Source organism: Strix uralensis, chromosome 10 (assembly GCF_047716275.1).
Source record: "Strix uralensis isolate ZFMK-TIS-50842 chromosome 10, bStrUra1, whole genome shotgun sequence".
NCBI lineage: Eukaryota > Metazoa > Chordata > Aves > Strigiformes > Strigidae > Strix > Strix uralensis.
The window spans coordinates 24,872,377-24,891,832 of NC_133981.1; positions in this window are offsets into that span (position 1 = coordinate 24,872,377).

A 19,456-nucleotide genomic window follows, 5' to 3' on the forward strand; every position below is an offset into this window, starting at 1 on the left:
AATTTTGTATCCAGCCCGAGTTTCTACAAATAATAATATGATGGATTGTCCATAAAGAAAAAAAGAGCTAAATTTATGACAGTGCCACATTACCTCCACATGCTGACATTTCCACTTAGCTCCCACTAAGCTCATTCTTGGCCTGGGTCAGTGAAAGACTCCAAGGGTCACCATATCTTGTTCATACCTCTGGAAAAAAATTCAGAGCATCTTACTTTGGAAGGGCCACCAAAGCCATGGCATTTGCTACCTGAGTCAATGTTCTGGCTCTCGCAGGCAAAGGCCCTGACACCTGCTGTTATCAGAGTCTGGTTTTATCTACCTAAAACTTGTCCAACTATAGTGTATGGCTGAAGTTTCTCCTCCAGGTGAAAACTAGTATTAATTTTCTCAGATATTCTTAATCAAAATATTGTTCCAGTGTTAGGATACAGAAACCAGATTTTTTTACAACCTGTCTTTTACGTAAGAATCATTATTTTTTTACAAATTTTACTCTATTTTGGGGTGTTTTGGCAGGGAGCCAAAGGTGACACATAAGCAACTTGCTCCAATATTAAGTAAGTTGCCCTGTTTTCAAAGAAATGCCATTCACTTAGTGGAACCTGCTTCATGCCTGTCCAAGTCTGTCCCAAACCGCCGTGCTAGGGGAATGTTTGTGTAACGAAGCTGGCACCATGCAGCTGCCAAGGCCCTAGGTCAAATGAGTCCTGGGGATTTTGATCTGGGTAACTCAGAAGAAGATTGAACCCATGTGATACCAGTACCTGCTTTAGAAACTTTCATGAGATACGCGCTGGATTTGCTTTATCCCTTCAAAACAGCAACAGGAAGTAATCGCTAAGAAATGTAGTAAAGCATTAGTGTACTGTTCCTAAGTCATGGCTCCTTTACAGATTTATAGTAATGCAGCATTATCCTAAGCCTAGTGCTTACTTTGGAAATCAGGGAAGAAGTGCTAATATGCCACAAATTTGACACAAAAATGATCTCTCAGGCCAAAAAAAATTAAAAAATAGTGGCTCTTTCCCCAATTTTCATTAGCATGGATACAACCAGTAGCATCCGGTTGTCCCTGCACTAATGGAAATTGGGGAAAATCCACTGAAGAGGGAAAAAATCAGCTAAAGAGCTATTTGCAGGCAAAGACCACTGGAAATGTGATGAGACCTGGTCTCCAAATGACTCTGTGGGGAGTGGGCCAAGGGGCAGCTGCAGCTGCTGGGACTCACGCCCTGTGCCGAGGAGGGCTGGAAGAGGGGGGACGCCTGCTGCTGCCTGGCAGGCACCTCCACATCCAGCTCCTGGGGGCCTCCTCCTGTTTGGAGAGCCAGACACAGCTGAAGTGACCCCTTGCCTCCACCCGATGGGTCACATTTTCTTTCCAATAATTATTCCCAATTTAAAACTAAAACTCTTTGTGTGAAGGCAAAGCACAGTTCAGTTACAAGGCTGCCTTTTTTTGTTGCTGCAACTACGAAATTCACTCAGTCCTACAAGCACGTTGCAGCACTGTTTAAGCCCAGCTTGGCTTCAGCTCGGTTTAGTCCCAAAAGCTCCTCTTCCAAGGACTCGGGTCAGCTGGCTGAATGACATCCTCCTGTGGATAACCACATCCCTAACACACTTTTATCTGAAATCGGTGACAGACCCTGAAGCTGCCTCAGTTTCTTATTCTGGGAGTCCTCAAACATAACTGAAGAGAAATAATGACTTTTCCTGTCCCATGTGCCAACTGGAACTAGAATTCTTTTCTTGGTAACATTTTTTGCCACCTTCCTGGGCTGCACATGCTGTGAATAGTCTAATTCACATTCACACCCAGCCACAGCAAGGCAGCTCTCTCAAGCCTTTACCAGTATCTGATGACCTGACAATGAGAGCATCGTTTCTATTTTAACTACATCTTTCTGATATGAATGCCACAAACACCACAAATCAATCACTAATCTTTGAAAAAAAATGTTTAATGAAGTAATGTTTTTTTCAAGTATGTTTTTACTCATATCCAGGTACTATCACACCCACCCACAGCTTTCCTTAGCACACCATTACCCTCCACACGAGAAGATGCAAATAGCCATGATTTCACTATCTCGGGCATGTAGTGCAATCTTCCCTTGCCTTATGATAATCTGGCTGACTGACATGAGCTTGAGCAAGATAAAACCAGCATCCACATAGATTGAAAATATGCAAAACTATCTATCACACCAGCTAGCAATTTCTATTAGATGACATAGGGGTTTTTTTCTTTTGGGAGACTCCTTCTGTGACTTTGCACAGTGGCTGTGGGCAGGCTCAACCCCTTTGCAGGGGCTGCAGGAGCTGCTGGCCCCAGGACTGGCCACCCAACTGCGGCTCGTGGTGGCCCCGTGAGCAGTGCAGCCACTTATGAATAAAAAACAGGGACAAATTTTTGAGCCCCAGCTTGGAAGTCTTCAATGTTGGTAGCTGCGTTTGGCAACATAGATGTAGTTGTGTTTTTTTCTTCAAAGACTACAAGCTTATCCTGGGGGTCAAGAAGACTAACCCAGACAGTGCATCCCACCCCCCATTCTCCTTCGTCCATGCCAAGGCTGATCTCAGGGGCAACCTGCCTGCCTGCCCTGCCCAGCATGGAGCCAGCTCACCAGCTCTCTGTGCTGCTGGAAGCCACAGTGCCCAGGGCTGGGGGACATTGAGCCACAGCCCACAGCACAACTACAGTGGTGTGTGCTTTAACTGGAGCCGGTGGGAGCGCGGCCGTCCAGCTCAGAGCTGGTACAGGGTGTGGGAAACTGCTGCTTCAAGCCATGCCTGCATACTGACTCCAGCAATGATGGGCCCCACGCAGGGTCCCTGCTCTGAGCTGCTTGTACCAGCTCACCCTCCGCCTCTCCTGGCAGAGAGCAGGTTTGCCTGTAGCCAGAAGTGTGGGAAGAGTTTCACATCTGGTTTTGGAGTGGAAAAAAAACCCAACCTGAAATTATAAAGCCTCATAAGCTTTGCTGTAAGAGGGAAGCAGTATCATGAAACTGAACAACTGCACGAGTCTTCTGTACATCTAGGGACAGCAAAAGCCATGATGTAAATCCCTGATTATTTGAGGCTTGGCAGGAAGCAGAAATGATCTCATGCTTATAGATCAAACAAAGGTATATGGTCAGATCCTCAGCTAATTTAACAGACAGAGTTGCAATTAAATCCATCTATTTCTACCAGATAAGGAGCTGCCCACTATCCATTTTTACAAAGATTTTTTTTCATGGTGAATGCTCAGTGTTTTTCACAGTGCTGCATTTCCCCTTGTGCAGTTTTAAATGGATTATTGCAATGATTCATTTTATTAAGCCATTTTTATTTAAACCTTTTGCCCTTTTCACTTCACGCAATGGATTTGTCACAGTCTCTAGATGGTGTATTCAAATATAATTGCACAGATGCTCTGCAACATCATCAATTTGTTCATTTAGCAAAGGGCAGTGCTTGAAGGATACACAATCACAAATCTAGTATCAACTTCAGAAAAGCCTGAAGCTGATATTGGTTAATACTTCTTCCTTTAACTTGTTAAAATGACTGAACAAAGTGCTGACACATCACTATTGATCAAGACAGTCAAAATGTCACGAGATGCCGAAGAAGGAAAATATTCTTTGCCCACAGACACAAGCATTCTGGGACAGAAATGTTAAAATAGAAAGTCACCCAGGACACCACAGCACTCAGCTGCAGGAAAATATCCATAGAATCATAGAATCATAGAATTCTAGGTTGGAAGGGACCTCAAGGATCATCTGGTCCAACCTCTTTTGGCAAAAGCACGGTCTAGACAAGATGGCCCAGCACCCTGTCCAGCCGAGTCTTAAAAGTGTCCAGTGTTGGAGAATCCACCACTTCCCTGGGGAGATTATTCCAGGGAAGATTTCCAAAGTACTTCCCACACTTCATACACTGCAGAACATCAAAAGGAGCTATTTTTTTACTCTCTTTCCTCATATCAACCAACTGTGTTGTACCCCTATGCTCTCAGCCAGCAGGCTGCATGCAAGGGTCATGAAGGTATGAATATTTCCCACTCCATCCCCCTGACAAACACTGGTGTCTGCTTTAAAAGGAGTAACTGAGCTCGGACTGGAAATGTTAACAAATGTTGGGGAGGTTATATTTACAAACAGGATACAAGAAATCACCTGGAAAGGAGGAGAGAACAAACCAAACAGACATTACACCACAGTATAAACCAGTGATGAGCCACTTGCAAAAACATGTATCTGCCCCAGCTCCTGCCCCTGCCCCAGCCCCTTACCCTGACCCAATTCCTGCCCCTGCCCTTTACCCTGAACCTGTCCCAGAGCCTGCCCCTGCCCCATGTGGTTCCAAAAAGAGCACTGTTGAACTGGGGCAGCTTCAGAGAAAGGAGCTTCAAAGAGGGGAAGCAAACATGATCAGAGCTTCCCAGCAAGGGATGAGTAAGGAGGCCAGACTCTTCAGCCCCACAAAGAGACCCCTGGAAGACCCAAGAGAGCTCTGTACAGCCTCAGGGGCCTGGGGAAGGTTAAGGGGTGTGCTCTTCAGTGCTTCTCCCCAGGAAAGACCTAGAAGGTGTCAGTGCGGCAGCCTCAAAACCAAGAAAGGTGCTCTCTACCTAAAGTGGAGTTTAGCCTTAGGATTCTTTGACACAGGTTATTGTGGATATAAAAAAAAAAAAAAAACATACAGTGAAAAAAACCCCATCAGCTAAGTTCTAGGACAAAAATCCCCTAAGGGGCTATTAAAGGCCAGGTACAAGCTCCAGCGTGGGATGTCTTTGAGCATCAGGCAGCTGGCAGTCGCACTAGAGTGCCTCCCTAAATGCTCCTGCACATCTGCTCCTGGCCATGGCTGGAGACAGATTCCTCACCTGTCTGTGCTTTGTGCCCTGGGCTGGAGCTTGCCTCTCAGATCCACCAGACCCATCTCCATGTCACTGTCAGAGAAGGGGGACTGGCACAAACTCAGCACCAATGCACTCCAGTACAGCGATAACTTTGTTCCAACAAAGATGTTTATAATGAACATAAAGACATATTCATCATTTTCACTGCTCTACTGTGTTTCCTCTCTCTAAACAGCTTCAGCATCAAGCAAGAAATTCAGAGCTTTGTTATCTTCCTCTCTGAAGCGGCTGTAAGCACCCCTCAGTAACAATCCATGAGCACAGGAAAAAAAGATTTGGGACTCACATTCCCTGCTGCCACATGCCACCTTTAGAAGCAGTTTTACACAGAGGGGCTATCACAGTTACATGGTTATACTCGCCTTGGGTTGCTTAGATTTAGCAGAAGCCCTCACTTGTTTACAACAAAGCTCTGAAATGGTGGGACTAGTTCTCAAACCTCAGATTCATTCTTCTCTTAGAAAAAAAGGTCAAATGAACCTTGTGTACCCCCTAGTAGCCATCACGGAGACTGGAGAATGAATAAACCAAACGAGCATGCTGAAATCTAGATATTTTATAAAAGATTACGGTGAATACTAAATATCTAGATGAATGGACGAGTCCCATTTTCCTCTATCAAAACTTGGCCCAGACTACCCAGTGCTGATGGTCCCCAGTGGGCACAGCAGACAAGGACCATCCATCTTACAGTTTCCCATTTCTCATTAGATTTGCACCTGCGCAAGCCCCACTGGACCCTGTGCACCATATAACAGATCATGTGGATACCCTCAAGTAATTAGGAGCCAGATATATTAAATTTATTAAATTAAATATATTAAATCATTTAGCAAAAATATAACTTCTATGCTGACCATTTCTGATTCCTCCTTCATTGTTTTAAGTGGTAACAATGATTTGGAAAAAAAACCCCTCTTTCAGTGACTGGTTTGCATTTCTGCAGCCCTGGCGCTGACAGCAGGTCTTGTCCAGGCTGCAGAGATCACAGTGCAGGTATAAAGAGCTCAGTTATCACTTGCGAAGTACTAAAGGCCCAAATGCAGTTGGAAAAGAGATTCCAATTGGAGCAGGCTCATTCCTGGAATGCTGTGGCGTGTTGCTCTTCACCCTCATCACCATGCTTCTCATCGTGTCCCAGATTAGACACCTGCCAAAGTCCATCCCACATCTAAGGAAGGGAACACATAATTGAAAACTCACCACGTCTACTTGGATTGGCACTTCCTTCTACCCTTGCATTTGGCAGCTCTCTTGTTTGTGTTTTTGCCTTTGCCAACTCTTCTTTCTGCCAGCATAACACTACATTTTAGCAAAATAGGAAAATTAATAGAAAAGCACTCAGACTGAAAACAGCACTAGAATGATATTAAGTACACCTAATTGATTTGTTAATGAGTGCCTCTTGAAACAAAACCACTTTTGTTCCAATCCCTTAGTCTGTGATTCTCAGTTTTAAAAAAAGAAAAAAATGACAGGCATCAGTTTAATTCAGCACAGAACGGGGATGATGGGCACCTCAGACAGAGACAGCGACTCCTGGATAAGCAGCTGATCAGAGGAGAGCCTCACCTAACCACTGCTGGGAAGAACAGAGCAAGCTGTCCCAAATCCAAGAGGTTTAGCTCCCAGGCGCAGCAGTATTTTGGGATCCTGCAGTACCTGATTGCTCAGAACATCGCAGCTTGGTTTCACTCTGCACTGACCAAGCTCAGAAAAGGTGTTTTGTGACTCTGAGGCAGGTAGGACCTGATGTCCTTGATCCGTCAGCTGGTATCACAGAGACCTGGTGTATTTTACTTCAAGGTTGCAATCAACAAGGTGGAAATGGTTTGTTGGTGCAGCTCAACTGACCATGTACCTCACACACAGAGAAGGTTGTTGACTTATTGCCTGGTTTGGGCATCATTTCTGAAACATGCTTGACATCAGGACATCTCAGCTATGGCTATCACACTTTTAATCCCCACTTCATTTAATTTCAGTTCCCTGTTTAAACTCGCCTGATGTTGCCACAACTACATTTTTTTCTCTAGTCTTATCATGGCTAGCATATAAAATTCAGCTCTATGCAGAGAGCTAGAAAGAGGCTATGAGCAGCTTAAATCTTATTTATGCACTAATATGAAGGCAAAAGTAAGACTTATGTGATACTTAATCCTTGTGCTAGTCCTCTGCACTGAAGCAAGCTGTACTCAGAAGAACAGATTTTTAGGACAAAGAAAAGTCTTAAGCTTACAGCTTTTATGACAAATACTGCCAGTGTCTCCTATTTCTTCAGCTTTGGAAGCTCCTGCTTCCTTCCAAATGACAGAAGCTGAAGAAAGAAAATGAAACTAAGGTCCTGACCCTACACCCTTTTATCTGGACAACATTAGATGCTGCTGTAGGTTTATGACAAGCCTCCAGAGAACTGCAGCGATGTTCTCAGAGGAAGGTGGCACCGTCCTCTGGGCCCCTTGCGCTGGTTTCTTTGGCACAGGAAATCGATGCAGACTAAGAGAGACTCTACTACAAAAGCATTCTGCAGCGTGCATCCTTTCTCTGAGGGTGCTTTGCTATTGCATTATTGTATGCTGCTTTGTTAATGTGTTCATTTGCATTAAGCGTATTTCTCTTGATTTGTTTATAATGCACCTCCTCAAAGGATTTATATTAATGAAACCACAGTAAGTGAGATCCAGGTCTCCTGCTGCATTTCTTGGTGCATTTAGGTGCAAGAACAGCAACGCTAAGCAAAGAAACCTCATAGGAAATAGGTTTTGCCTACTAGCAAGTGATTGGACTGGTTAATTATAAGATTAAAAGAAAAACAAAAGCAGCTGTAAAAGGTTTTTGTAAAGTAGGGTTTGTCATTTGGACATTTTCAGAGTGAACTGACATGGTGTCCACAGTTCTTCAATGAGATAAGCAATTCAAAGTCTTCTTCCTGTAAACAGAGCAAAGCTCCTCTCCCACCTTTAAACGGACTGTCAGCACTCTTAGTAGGAAATGTAGTGAATGACACATCCCCTACATTAATGACCTAACTTGGATTTGTGGCTAGATTTGAATTTATGTGCAATAGCACCAAAAGACTCCAACCAAGATCCTAGACCATTTATGCTTAGTGCTGTTGAGGCACATAAGGGCAGACAACCTAGAGGCAGAGGCAAACCAGAGGGTCCGTGTTGAAAAACAAAGAGGCTAAAGGAAGAAGAGTAAGTAAAGACTAGAAGAGTTGTCACAAATCATTGATCAGGCTGGAAACAGGTAAAGAAATTGGCACTCTCTGGCCTCTTTCCCCAACACACTCCACTACAACACATCAACCCTCCTGTTGAGCAAGACGGGCTTAGAACAGCCTTTGTGCTGTTACCAGAATTATTTGTTTCCAGAGACACTGCCTAAAACAAAGTTAACTCATGATCAAGTGTTTCCCTCTCCTAAATGCTTTGAATACTTGGAATAACTGCAAAATCTACATATCAAAAAAGCTGTATAAAATGAATGGGTTTTCTGTATCAGCAAAGCAGCACAAATGATGCTCTACCTTGGTCAACTCCTGTGAAAACTGGTGAAACTCATCTGCTTTCTTGGGAGTAGTTTTCTGAAAAGATGCAACTACCCTTACAAAAAAAAGACTTGACAACATAGTAGATTGTAGGAAAACTTAATGAAAAAGGCATTGCTGATGCTTCCCAGCTTTACTCATACTGACATGAGATATATTTGGTGATACAGTTCAATTTCAGTAGCGTGGCTTTGACAAGAGATAAGAAGAGGCATTATTAACAGCGGTGAAAATAACAACATAAGGGAAACCAAATCTCTTGTCTAACAGTTTGCCACAAGGTTCTGAATATTTAGTATTTATTTTAAATATGAATGCACTGCTTCAGTTCAAGTTTACCCCAAAGAAAATAATTGCTTTAATCCTGTAATTTTAATTGTAGATGTCTACTTAGAGCCAGCTATAAAAATAAAGCAGTCATAAAAAATACAAATAAAAATCACACATAAGGGTTCTGTAATCTAGAACTTGTTTTATGTGAAGAAAACTTCAGCAGTATTGTTCCCATCTGTATCATAATTCTATTTGTCCTCCTGTAATCCCTTCACAGTCTTTCACATTTGCACGCAGTCCAAATGGTAGATGAAACTGGGGTTTCCTGCACATGTAAATGTAGCAGATGCTGTTAGGAGGAATTGGTCTTTGCTTGATTAGAGGACAGAGAAAGACCTTCTTCCTTCTGCAGTGGTGTTGAAACAAAAATTAATATAAAGAGAGAGAGAGAGTTACCAAGTGGCGTGCACAGGTGAGGAGGACTGGACCCCCCAGAGCTCTGCTGTCCCGCAGCCCCCTCCTGCTAGTGCCACAGTACCAGCTCTGTTGAGGAGAGGGAATGACGAGTAAATGCAGCAAAATCTTTTTTGAGTTGCTGAAGCCAGAAGTTTGAGTTCACACACAGGGAGCAGACCTACACGGGCAAGTTCCCCCTCTCTTCCCCCATTCATTTTTCAGAGCACAGCTGCACTGTCAAGGAAAGAACAATGACATGAAAAAGAACCTGAATTTCGTTGTGCCCTCTACTACAACATCTGCTCCACTGCTGAAGGTCTTAGACAGGTGATGAGTTAATCAACTTGTTCATCAAGTCTAGTTTGCCATAAATGCTGGATGAGGAAGCACCATTCCTATTGCTGGGTTGTACTGGAATGAGAGGCAGGATGAATTGAGGCAGAGATCCTGGTGTGATGCTCTGTAACTCGCCACCTGAGCAAGTGTGAGGAACCTCAAAATCCCCTCCAGAGATACTTGAAGAATAAGGTTCATAGGGTTTGAACCAAATATACACACCAGGGGCAACCTCTGGCGGGCAATTCACAGGACCTCCTGCACCTCCAGGCTGGGATGATGCTGCACAACAAGGCAAGGTAGGGACTGCTGACATAAGGCTGTTGTGTACGACATGGAGAGATAGAGAGGTGACAAGACTTATTCCCCTGTGTTTTTCTAGATCTGGATGACCCACTTTTCTTCCTGAAAAAAACTGGCATTATCATTCAAACAAACCTGGCCAGCAAATGTCTACTGCCAGTGCTGGTGAGGAGGTGACAAAATGCCCATTTTAGTGCTGCAGAGAATTGCAAATAAAATCTAAAATCCATAAATTCCACTTAGAGAAAGACACTGGACATGAGTTCTTGCTGGCCATTTCACAGAGTTTTATGTCCAGAGTAGCACAAAAGCATCTTTGTAAAACAATTATTCATTATTCATTTTATTCATTTACCCATTGGCATTTTTTTCCCTTTTGATCATATGGTCCCCCTTACTCTTGTTCAGTAAGATAAACTCATATTCCCCAGGGAAAAAAAGGACTTTCTTGCTTACTGAGAAACTCAAAAGCACACCTGGCAGGCTGCTGATTCAAACCCAGACCGTGTGTCCCGGTGTTGTACAAGATGAAGGCATGAAAGGATGAGGCTAGGTCTTACCCTGCTTCATGACTTCAGGGTCTGTCACCAGGTGACTCTGATCCCGTAAGGCCGACTGCCTCACTCCTGCGAAACCACCTTTTATTTCTATGGAGATAAAAGGGAAAGGGGCAGCTGGGTGTCTTCTGGAGACAGCTGCAGTGAGGGGCTGCTAGATAGGTGCTGGAGAGAGACTATCTCTGAATTCTTGTTTCTATATATTTGTTTGACCTGGTAATAAATTCAGTCCTTAAGGGTGGCGTGAATCTGTGGGATGTACAATGCTCAGATCAGGGCTCTTGCTTTATATGTGAAAGGAACTTGAAAGACAAACTGTCCAAGGAGCTCAACTTCAACCTCAGACTGAATTTCATACATCTCACAGGTTATTACAGCACATACAAATTTGCAGGATTATTTGTGCTGCTCTTACTGGCACTGTGAATTTTCCAGAATTGCAGGCAACCAGCTGAGTACATGGTTGGCTTTACACTTCTCTTCAGGCTCTGAAAGACTGTCTGGGAAAACATCTACCAGTTTTTATTTTATGCATTTATTTTCCCCAGTAGGTGAAAAAAAAACATCAGAACTTGCCAATGAGGAAAGTGAGTGTTTTTTAATCTTTTTAAAAGAAAAAAAAAAAAAAAAAAAAAAAAAAGGTGTTCCCAGCTTACCCCATCAGAACAGACATTTGGAAATGAAGAAGAGGGAGAGCTATTTGGAGTTTTCTGGATTTATCTAAACCACACTTCACTCTTCCACCTGGCTCTGCCCATCCCCAAGCAGCCCCTGGCCTCGCTCCCTGTGGCCAGAGAAGATGGCAGGAGCAGTGGGGGGACCCAGCACACTGCATTTGCTCTCCCCACATCAAGTCACTGGGCTTGCAAAGAAACAAGTAAATATAGAATTTAGTTCAAAGTTGTATAAGGGACTGAAAAAGGCAGAGGGAGGTTGGGGCTGCTCTTAGGGCTTGCTCACAGGCAATGCTGGCGCTCTGACTGCTCCACAGATACTCTGAAGTGTGTGTTTAACCCTACACATGTTAGTAATTCTACTGACTGAGAACATTTATCCTTACAGTTAAGCATCCACTTTGCTAGGTTGGGGAATTTAAAAGGTGCAGTGAATAACATGCAAAAAAACCCCCCCAAAACCCAACTCTATAAATCTAGCGAGGAAAAAAATTGTATTTGACAAAGGAAAAATAGGTCTAAAGAGAGGTCAATGGGAATGTTACCACTGGATTTCTAAGCAGCCAGGATGTGGCTTCAAACTGTGAAAACATAAGTAAGGGAAACACCTCCATTTCCCCCTATTTCAGAGAACAAAGGCATTGTTTTAACCTGAACCACAAGGTTCAGAATGACTGTTTCCTCTCCTAGTCTGGTCTGTTATCACTGTGAGCAGCCTGCACAACTCCCTGCATTCTGCATTAACCAAAAGGAGTGTCATATTGATGCATTTCTTAGTAACAGACAATTGCATCTGTTCAAAACATACCATTTGCAGCATTCTCTGGAAGGATACAGACTGTTTGTGACTAAAGCAGCCTTTATAGATCTTATTGAAACTTTACTGTTGCTGTGAACTAATCCACCCGAACCAAAAAACTCCCTGCAACAACCTTGACACACAAAGGGAAACTTGAGCAGAGACAGAGGGGTACCAAGTTCAACGACTTACTACAGACTAGAGAGCATGTTCTTTGTGTAAATGCAAACCCACTACAAAACTGGGGAGGCTAAACCACGGACTGAATCCTAGCTCTGTTCATGAAGAGATGGTTTTCATTTCTTCTAGTCCACTGAAAATAAATTCAACCTAAATTGCATTCTAAATTAGTGCTTCATTATGTACAGTGTATACAGAAAACTTTTAGAGATTACAAAACAAAGCTTCACACTTTTTAATTATAGCTATTTTCCCTCCACTGCCAGCTCCTGTGTTTTTCTTTTCAATTTATCTGATGCTTATGCAGAACTCTCTATTAAGACTGCCATTAAAGAAAGTGCTAATGGCGGTAATTAAACCTAAAGATTGTTGACAGTTACTAGAAATCACCATTTAGATTATTGGCAATTCCTGTACTGAGATATCATTATCGGTGATCTCGTAAGGCAGCAACATTCAAGAACATAGTCTGGTGCAAAATGAAGAAAATATCACCACCTGAAACAACTTCATGACTCATAAATGAGCGATAGGTTGGACATCTTAGACTTTTTAATTTATTATTTACTTTTGTGCTGAGTCTGCTTTCCCTAGAACAGAGTACTGAAGGTGAGCATTAAAACAGCCCCCACTAAGGGAGCACAGTTGCTCTATGACACTCTCTAGCCAGTGGGACAGAGGTGGTGGCTGAGGGACAAGGTGAGGATGGCCACACAGCCTCCCCAGTTTGGGCCAGTCTCTGCTGGTGCTGCTCTTGGTATCCAGCAACGACATGCCCGGCTGCGTGAAATGCAGGTTTAATTAGTGGACCAAACTGGATATAATTTTAGGACATAAGCTGAGGTGAGTGGGTGTAATATAAAGTGTTAGGTAAATGTCACCAACTGGGCGTGGGAATTGCAGGAGCCATAGGAAACTCTCCAGGCAGGCAGAAGGGAGATGCACACTCTTACCCCTACACATCTGACTGTCTCCCACACCATCCCCAGTTGCAGTCAGGGCTTATCGTTTTCTCTTCATTCATGGTCCCTTCAGCCCCCACCAGGAGCCCTGAACTGCAGCCAGTTACTTTCAGCTTTACTATGCAGAAATGGCATGCCTACGATGTATTTTTATAAAAGTCGGTGATTGAAACATAAAAATAAAAGAGATTGAGCTTAAACAGCTTGTCACAGTTTGCACGGTAGGATGGTTGTGATGAATATCCAAACAACATGCTGTCGGTTCTCACTAGATCAAAGTAGGATAAATCTATAAATTTGAAAAAATAAATCCACTGTCAAAACACAACCCCCAAAATCAAGCAACTACTCATTTTCAAGGATGACACTGCTGAATAATAAATGATTTATAGGCAACCAGTGGAAATTCTTCAGTTATTGCAATTAGGGGTATGAATATAACAGTACTGAGATGGGGAATACCAGCTAGCACCACTCAGAAGCTGCCGTGAGCACATCTTGCTTTGGACCACAGGCACTCAAGTGATGGCACTGTCCAGGCTCTTCCTTCAGCCAGGTGCTGCTGAGCAGCTCAGCCTTCCAGGGCGAGCTCATTAACAAGCTCGTATCAATTTGCAAGCAATTATTTTGTGGGTGCAGACACAAAAGATGTGGGAAGGGAACTAGCATTGAATTTAAGTCTCTGGAGACTTAAACTTCAGGAAGATGCACATAGTTGCAGCAGATGAAGTTACTGCCACTGCCCATCGCCATGGAGGGTTACCATCTCCACAGTTTCTTCAGGGTAGTAAGGAAAAAAGCCCCAAAATACAAAACCCAACCATTGTGCCCTAATTTCAGTCAGTGTCTACAAAGTGCCGTGGCTCAGTTGGAGCAGGGATGGACACAGGTTTTATTTAACTACTGGCTTTTGCATCAATGTGCCTGTGAGGAGGATAAGAGTCCTCTGCTGGAAAGTAAAACTTTGAGACGTTGCACTGTGATCCACAAAAGCACAGGTGGCTGTGGCCCATGGACTATTAACACCCTGCAGATCTCAGCCATACGTTCCTCTTCCTACTTAGTGTTGCTGGAAGAGCAGGAGTAAATAGAAGAATACTTGGTGGCAGCATCAGGCATAAAATAACCCAGGTTAAAAGAGAAAGAAGTTATTTTTCAGCAGAAAGACTTTGCGTTTCACAGCACGGTTAAGCACTTGGCATGAGACAGGGAGCGGCATCAGGTGTTTGTCACCAAGATGTTGATTTGAGACCTCATTAGCAACAAGAGAGCATGTTTAATGAACATGGGCTAATTCCTTATTAAAGACTCGAAAGCAGCGCCGCATAGCACTTCATCATTTGTGTCAGTCAACCTGAGGAGCTACCTGGTGGAGGGGAGCTTGGGAAGATCCGCCAGGACATAACTTGTCAGCAAGCGCAGGAGCGGCACCCAAGCAACTCATGTGCGGGGAGAGGGCCAAGGACAAGGAAGGAGGTTTGGGGAGTAAACTGCAGTGATGGGGTAAAGAACTAAGACAAAGCAGAGGGAAATAAAAGCAAAGGAAAGCAGGTGGCCCAAAGGGGACGGAAGCATTCTTCTGTTTCTGTGCGCTCCTGCTTACCCTGAAGATGTTTATTGCTTCTTCTCCACTGTCCACCAGAAGGCAGGTTGCATCTCCCTGCACCATACTGCAGTCACAGTTTAGGCACATTTCAGTGTGACTTTGTGTACCCACTGCATATCCAGTGCTACTTCATAAGAAAATGTGTGTTTTAACGTGGTATGCTTCTGAAGACTTAAATTTAGCCACAGCTCAGAGTAAATATGTCTAGCTCCCACTTCCAGATGGTATTTTTCCCTTCAACTGAACATGCAAATAAGGCTACACAACATATTTCCTTTAAAGTAGAATTTTGAAGGGCAGAAAGGTGATCCATAGACACAGCAAAAACAATGAGCTTGAAAAACCACAAAAACTATTAGGTACATCCAAAGCATAGGACAGGAAAGGAGGTGGCAGGAAAATGGAAATTCTTCAGGAATTGCTATGTTCCTCTAAATGATTTTGTGTGTCTAATTAATTGGTGCCTACCACTTTAGTACTCCCTGCATGGAAACAGCTAATAAAACACACCTTCTTATAAGATTGCTCTGGGATTTACAACCTGCTTGGGGCCACATTCACCCACCTCCTCCCAGGGCACGACCAGGCTGAAGTGGCTCTTTGCAATGGCTGGAACAAAGGGGAAAAGCTTCTTCACAGGGCAAATACACTCTCTTTTTTTTTTTTTTTTTTTTTCAGTAAGCATCTGTCCTCAGGATATCTTTTTATTTTTCTGTTTAACTTAACTCAGTTATTCCCTAGCCGTTTCTCTCTGTGTATTATTTATTGACCTTCCTCACACATTCCCCAGGACTAGCAGCTTTAAAAATCACACAAGCTTTTACTAATTGCAGATGATCACCAGACTATAGGAAACAACACAGCACATTGTGGTTTCTTACCTTGCAATATATTCTCTAGTGCTATGCTAAAATATGTATCTGGGAACTTGGGTCATGTCTTACCACCAGCTCTAGCACTCTCCCTCCTTTCACTTAGGCCTTAAGCCCTAACTATGGACACCTTCTGGTTGTCTATTTACAAAGTCCCCAACTACTGCAATACCTCCAGATGCAGCATGACAGCTGGGAGTGTAAGGACAGGAGAAGGAGAGCTGCTAGTGCAGAGCTAGCAAAGCAGCCCCACTCCTCCTGTGCCCTGTGAATTATAGCTATGGTCCTGCGCAGACATGAATTTCGGAATTCCTCCATGGGCTGGGTGTTACCAGGTCCCAGTCACTCCTCAGTTGCAGAGTCACACACAAATGCCTGACCATTAACTCAGCAAAACCACTTGCACTACTCCCCTCTCTCAAACCCCTACCTGTGATTTATTTGGTGACATTCAATAATGATTCCATTTATTAGCTTATGGCACAAATCTTTGCTGTTGCAACTCTTTGGATAATGAAAGTGGGAGAAAGATCATAGTTTGTGGGTTTTTTTCAATGAAATTACCTTTTTAAGCAAAAACCATTTCAACCCTCTCCTGAAATTACTTGATAAACATTACGCTGCAAAACTAATGACTTAAGAATTGGGCCATATTCAGTGTATCCACTGTCTGTAGATGTTTAATTTGATCCCCTTTTCCCAAGTATTGAGATATGCATTCAGTGCACAGGATGAAGCTGCTCCAGGGAGGATTCAGATCCACATAACTGAGGAAGTTACTCTCTACTGTCTCATTTTGTGCAACAGCTGTAAGATGATTACAGGTATGCCCTATCTCCCTTTCCCCAGAAACTTTTCCATTAACAGAGACAACAAAGACTGATTGCTTTTGTACAAAACGCAGTCAGAAGTCCCACTGCTTCACTCGCTCAGAGGAGAGCATCATTCACTTACCTTTAAGCTTTGCTTTTAGGAACAAGAGCATTATGGCAAGTCCCCTTCCTACTGAAACACAGCAGCACACATGGACACACCCCCGGGTCATACACTACTGACAAACCCCAACAGACACGCCTGTTGTGGCTGATTGAGTCAATCCAATCTTACACTGTCACCATGACTTCAAGGAGACCTTTTGCCACCCAACTCCATGAATTTGATGCTTCTTGACACTGGTTAACAGAGGAATTTGGAGCTTGATTATCAAAAGGGATTGACGAGCATGTGGTCCATACCCTCTCGCTGAGCACTGAAGTTCTGCAAATAGGTCTAGCTCTTACCAGGTGAACTGGATGTGCGCAGGACCCAGCATGATTTTAGCAATGGGTGTCTCTGGCACAGCCTTCAGATTTTCTCTCTTCTGTAATATAAAAATTATTCTGTAATGTAAAAATTTTACTACCCAAACTAGCACATTATTGCTGTCTCTCCCCAGCTGTTGATACACCACCCCTGAAGTCCTACCTAGCTCTAAGAGTTGTATGACACACACATTAAGTTTATTTCATTTTCACGTTGTTTTCACTACAAAGGTTTTCCTATTTAAATTCTGTTGCTGAGTTACGCCCTTTCTTCATGATGTGGTTTCAGCAGCATTCAGTGTAATTAAGACTTCTGAAAACCCAACGCACAATTTTCCTTGTTAAAAAACTAAATGGACTGTCCACCCTATGAACAGCACAATGGCCCTGAGTTCCTGAAACACCTTCCTATCAATGGCTGCCTGTGTGTACATCCCAACACTTCCAGATTTGCCCAGAGCACCCAAACTGCTATAACTTAACAGCACAGGCAGCTTCAAAGTGTTGAAAATTAAAACTTCCTGAGATCCCTTTACAGCTTCAGCATAGGGTCTACTGGGGGCTGATGGGGCCCATCTGTCAGAAGGGGAAGAGCATCTCCAGCCATAGGCTTGCCAGGCTGGTGAAGAGGCTTTAAACTAGAGTTGACAGCAGAGGGGAACCTCAATCCATCCCTCTCCTACCAGTCTGGTGCTGGTGCCAGTAATAGATGCCCAGAGCCTGGAGAGGGGTCACAGGGCAGCAGGAGAGCACCTGGAGAGCAGCACAGAGGAATTCCAGCCAGTAAGTCAGCTTCATCGGAGGCCCAACCTAAATGCCTCTAATGCAAATGCACGTAGCATGGGGAATAAACAAGAGCTAGAGCCTGCAGGGCTACGACCGTATTGCCACCACAGAGATGTGGGGGATGGCTCCTATGGCTGGAGTGTTGGAACGGAAGGGTACAGGCTCTTTAGGAAGGACAGGCAGGGGACAGAAGGAGGGGGGTCTCCCTCTAGGTCAGTGACGAGCTACATGCGTGGAGCTCTGCCTGGGGATGGGCGAGGAGCCGACTGAGAGCTTATGGGTCAGGATTAAAGGGAGGGCAGGGACAGGGGACATTACAGGGGGGGTCCGCTATAGGCCACCCAACCAGGAAGACAGAACGGATGCTCACCCTCTGTAGACAGATAGGAGCAGCCTCACGTTCACAAGTTGTGGTCCTCACGGAGGAATCCAACCACTCCGATATCTGTTGGAGGGACAACACAGCAGGGCATAAGCAATCCAGGAGGTTCCTGGAATTCATTGATGACCACTTCCTTCTCCAAGTGACAGAGGAGCCAAAGAGGAGAGGTACTGTGCTGGAACCTTGTTCTCACCAACAAGGAGGGGCTGGTGGGGAGTGTGAAGCTCAAGGGCAGCCTTGGCTGCAGGGACCATGAAATGGTGCAGTTCAAGAGCCTTAGGGCAGTGAGGAGGGTGCACAGCAAGTTTGCTACCCTGGACTTCAGGAGAGCAGCCTGGGGCCTCTTCAGCGATCTGCTTGGCAGAGTAACATGGGATAAAGCCCTGCAGGGAAGAGGGGCCCAAGAAAGCTGGTTGATGTTCAGGGATCACCTCCTCCAAGCTCAGGAGTGATGCATCCCGACAAATAGGAAGTCAGGTAAGAACACCAGGAGGCTGCATGGATGAACAAGGAGCTCCTGGACAAGCTCAAACACAAGAAGGAAGCCTACAGAGGGTGGAAGCAAGGACAGGTAGCCTGGCAGGGATACAGAGAAACTGCCTGAGCAGCCAGGGATCAGGTTAGGAAAGCTAAAGCCCTGACAGAATTAAATTTGTCCAGGAATGTCAAGGGCAACAAGAAATGCTTTTGTAGCTGTCGGTGATAAAAGGAAAACTAGGAAAAATGTGGGCCCTCTCCAGAAGGAAATGGGAGACGTGGTTACCCAGGATATGGTGAAGGCTGAGGTACCCAAGGACTTTTTTGCCTCAGTCTTCATGGGCAAGTGCTCCAGCCACACTGGCCAAGAACATGGAAAGCAAAAGCAGGGACTAGGAGAATGAAGAACTGCCCACTGTAGGAGAAGAGCAGGTTTGGGACCATCTAAGAAACCTCAAGTTGCACAAGTCCATGGGACTGATGAGATGCATCCACGGGTCCTGAGAGAACTGGCGGATGAAGTGGCTCAGCCACTATCCATCACATTTGAGAAGTCGTGGCAGTCCAGTGAAGTTCCCACTGACTGGAAAAGGGGAAACATAACCCCCATTTTGAAAACAGGGAAAAACAGAAGACCCAGGCCAGTCTGTCTCACCTCTGTGCTTGGCAAGATCATGGAGGAGATCCTCCTGGAAACTCTGCTAGGGCACATGGAAAATAGGGAGGTGATTGGTGACAGCCAACATGGCTTCACTAAGGGCAAATTGTGCCTGATGGATTTGGTGGCCTTCTACGACTGAGTTACAGCATTGGTGGACAAGGGAAGAGCAACGGACGTCATCTACAGGGACTGGTGCAAAGCATTTGACACTGTCCCACGTGACATCTTTGTCTCTAAATTGGAGACATGGATTTGACAGATGGACCACTCGGTGGATAAGGAATAGGCTGGATGGTCACACTAAAACAATAGTGGTCAACGGTTTGATGGACAGCAGTGGTGAGTGGCGTCCTCAGG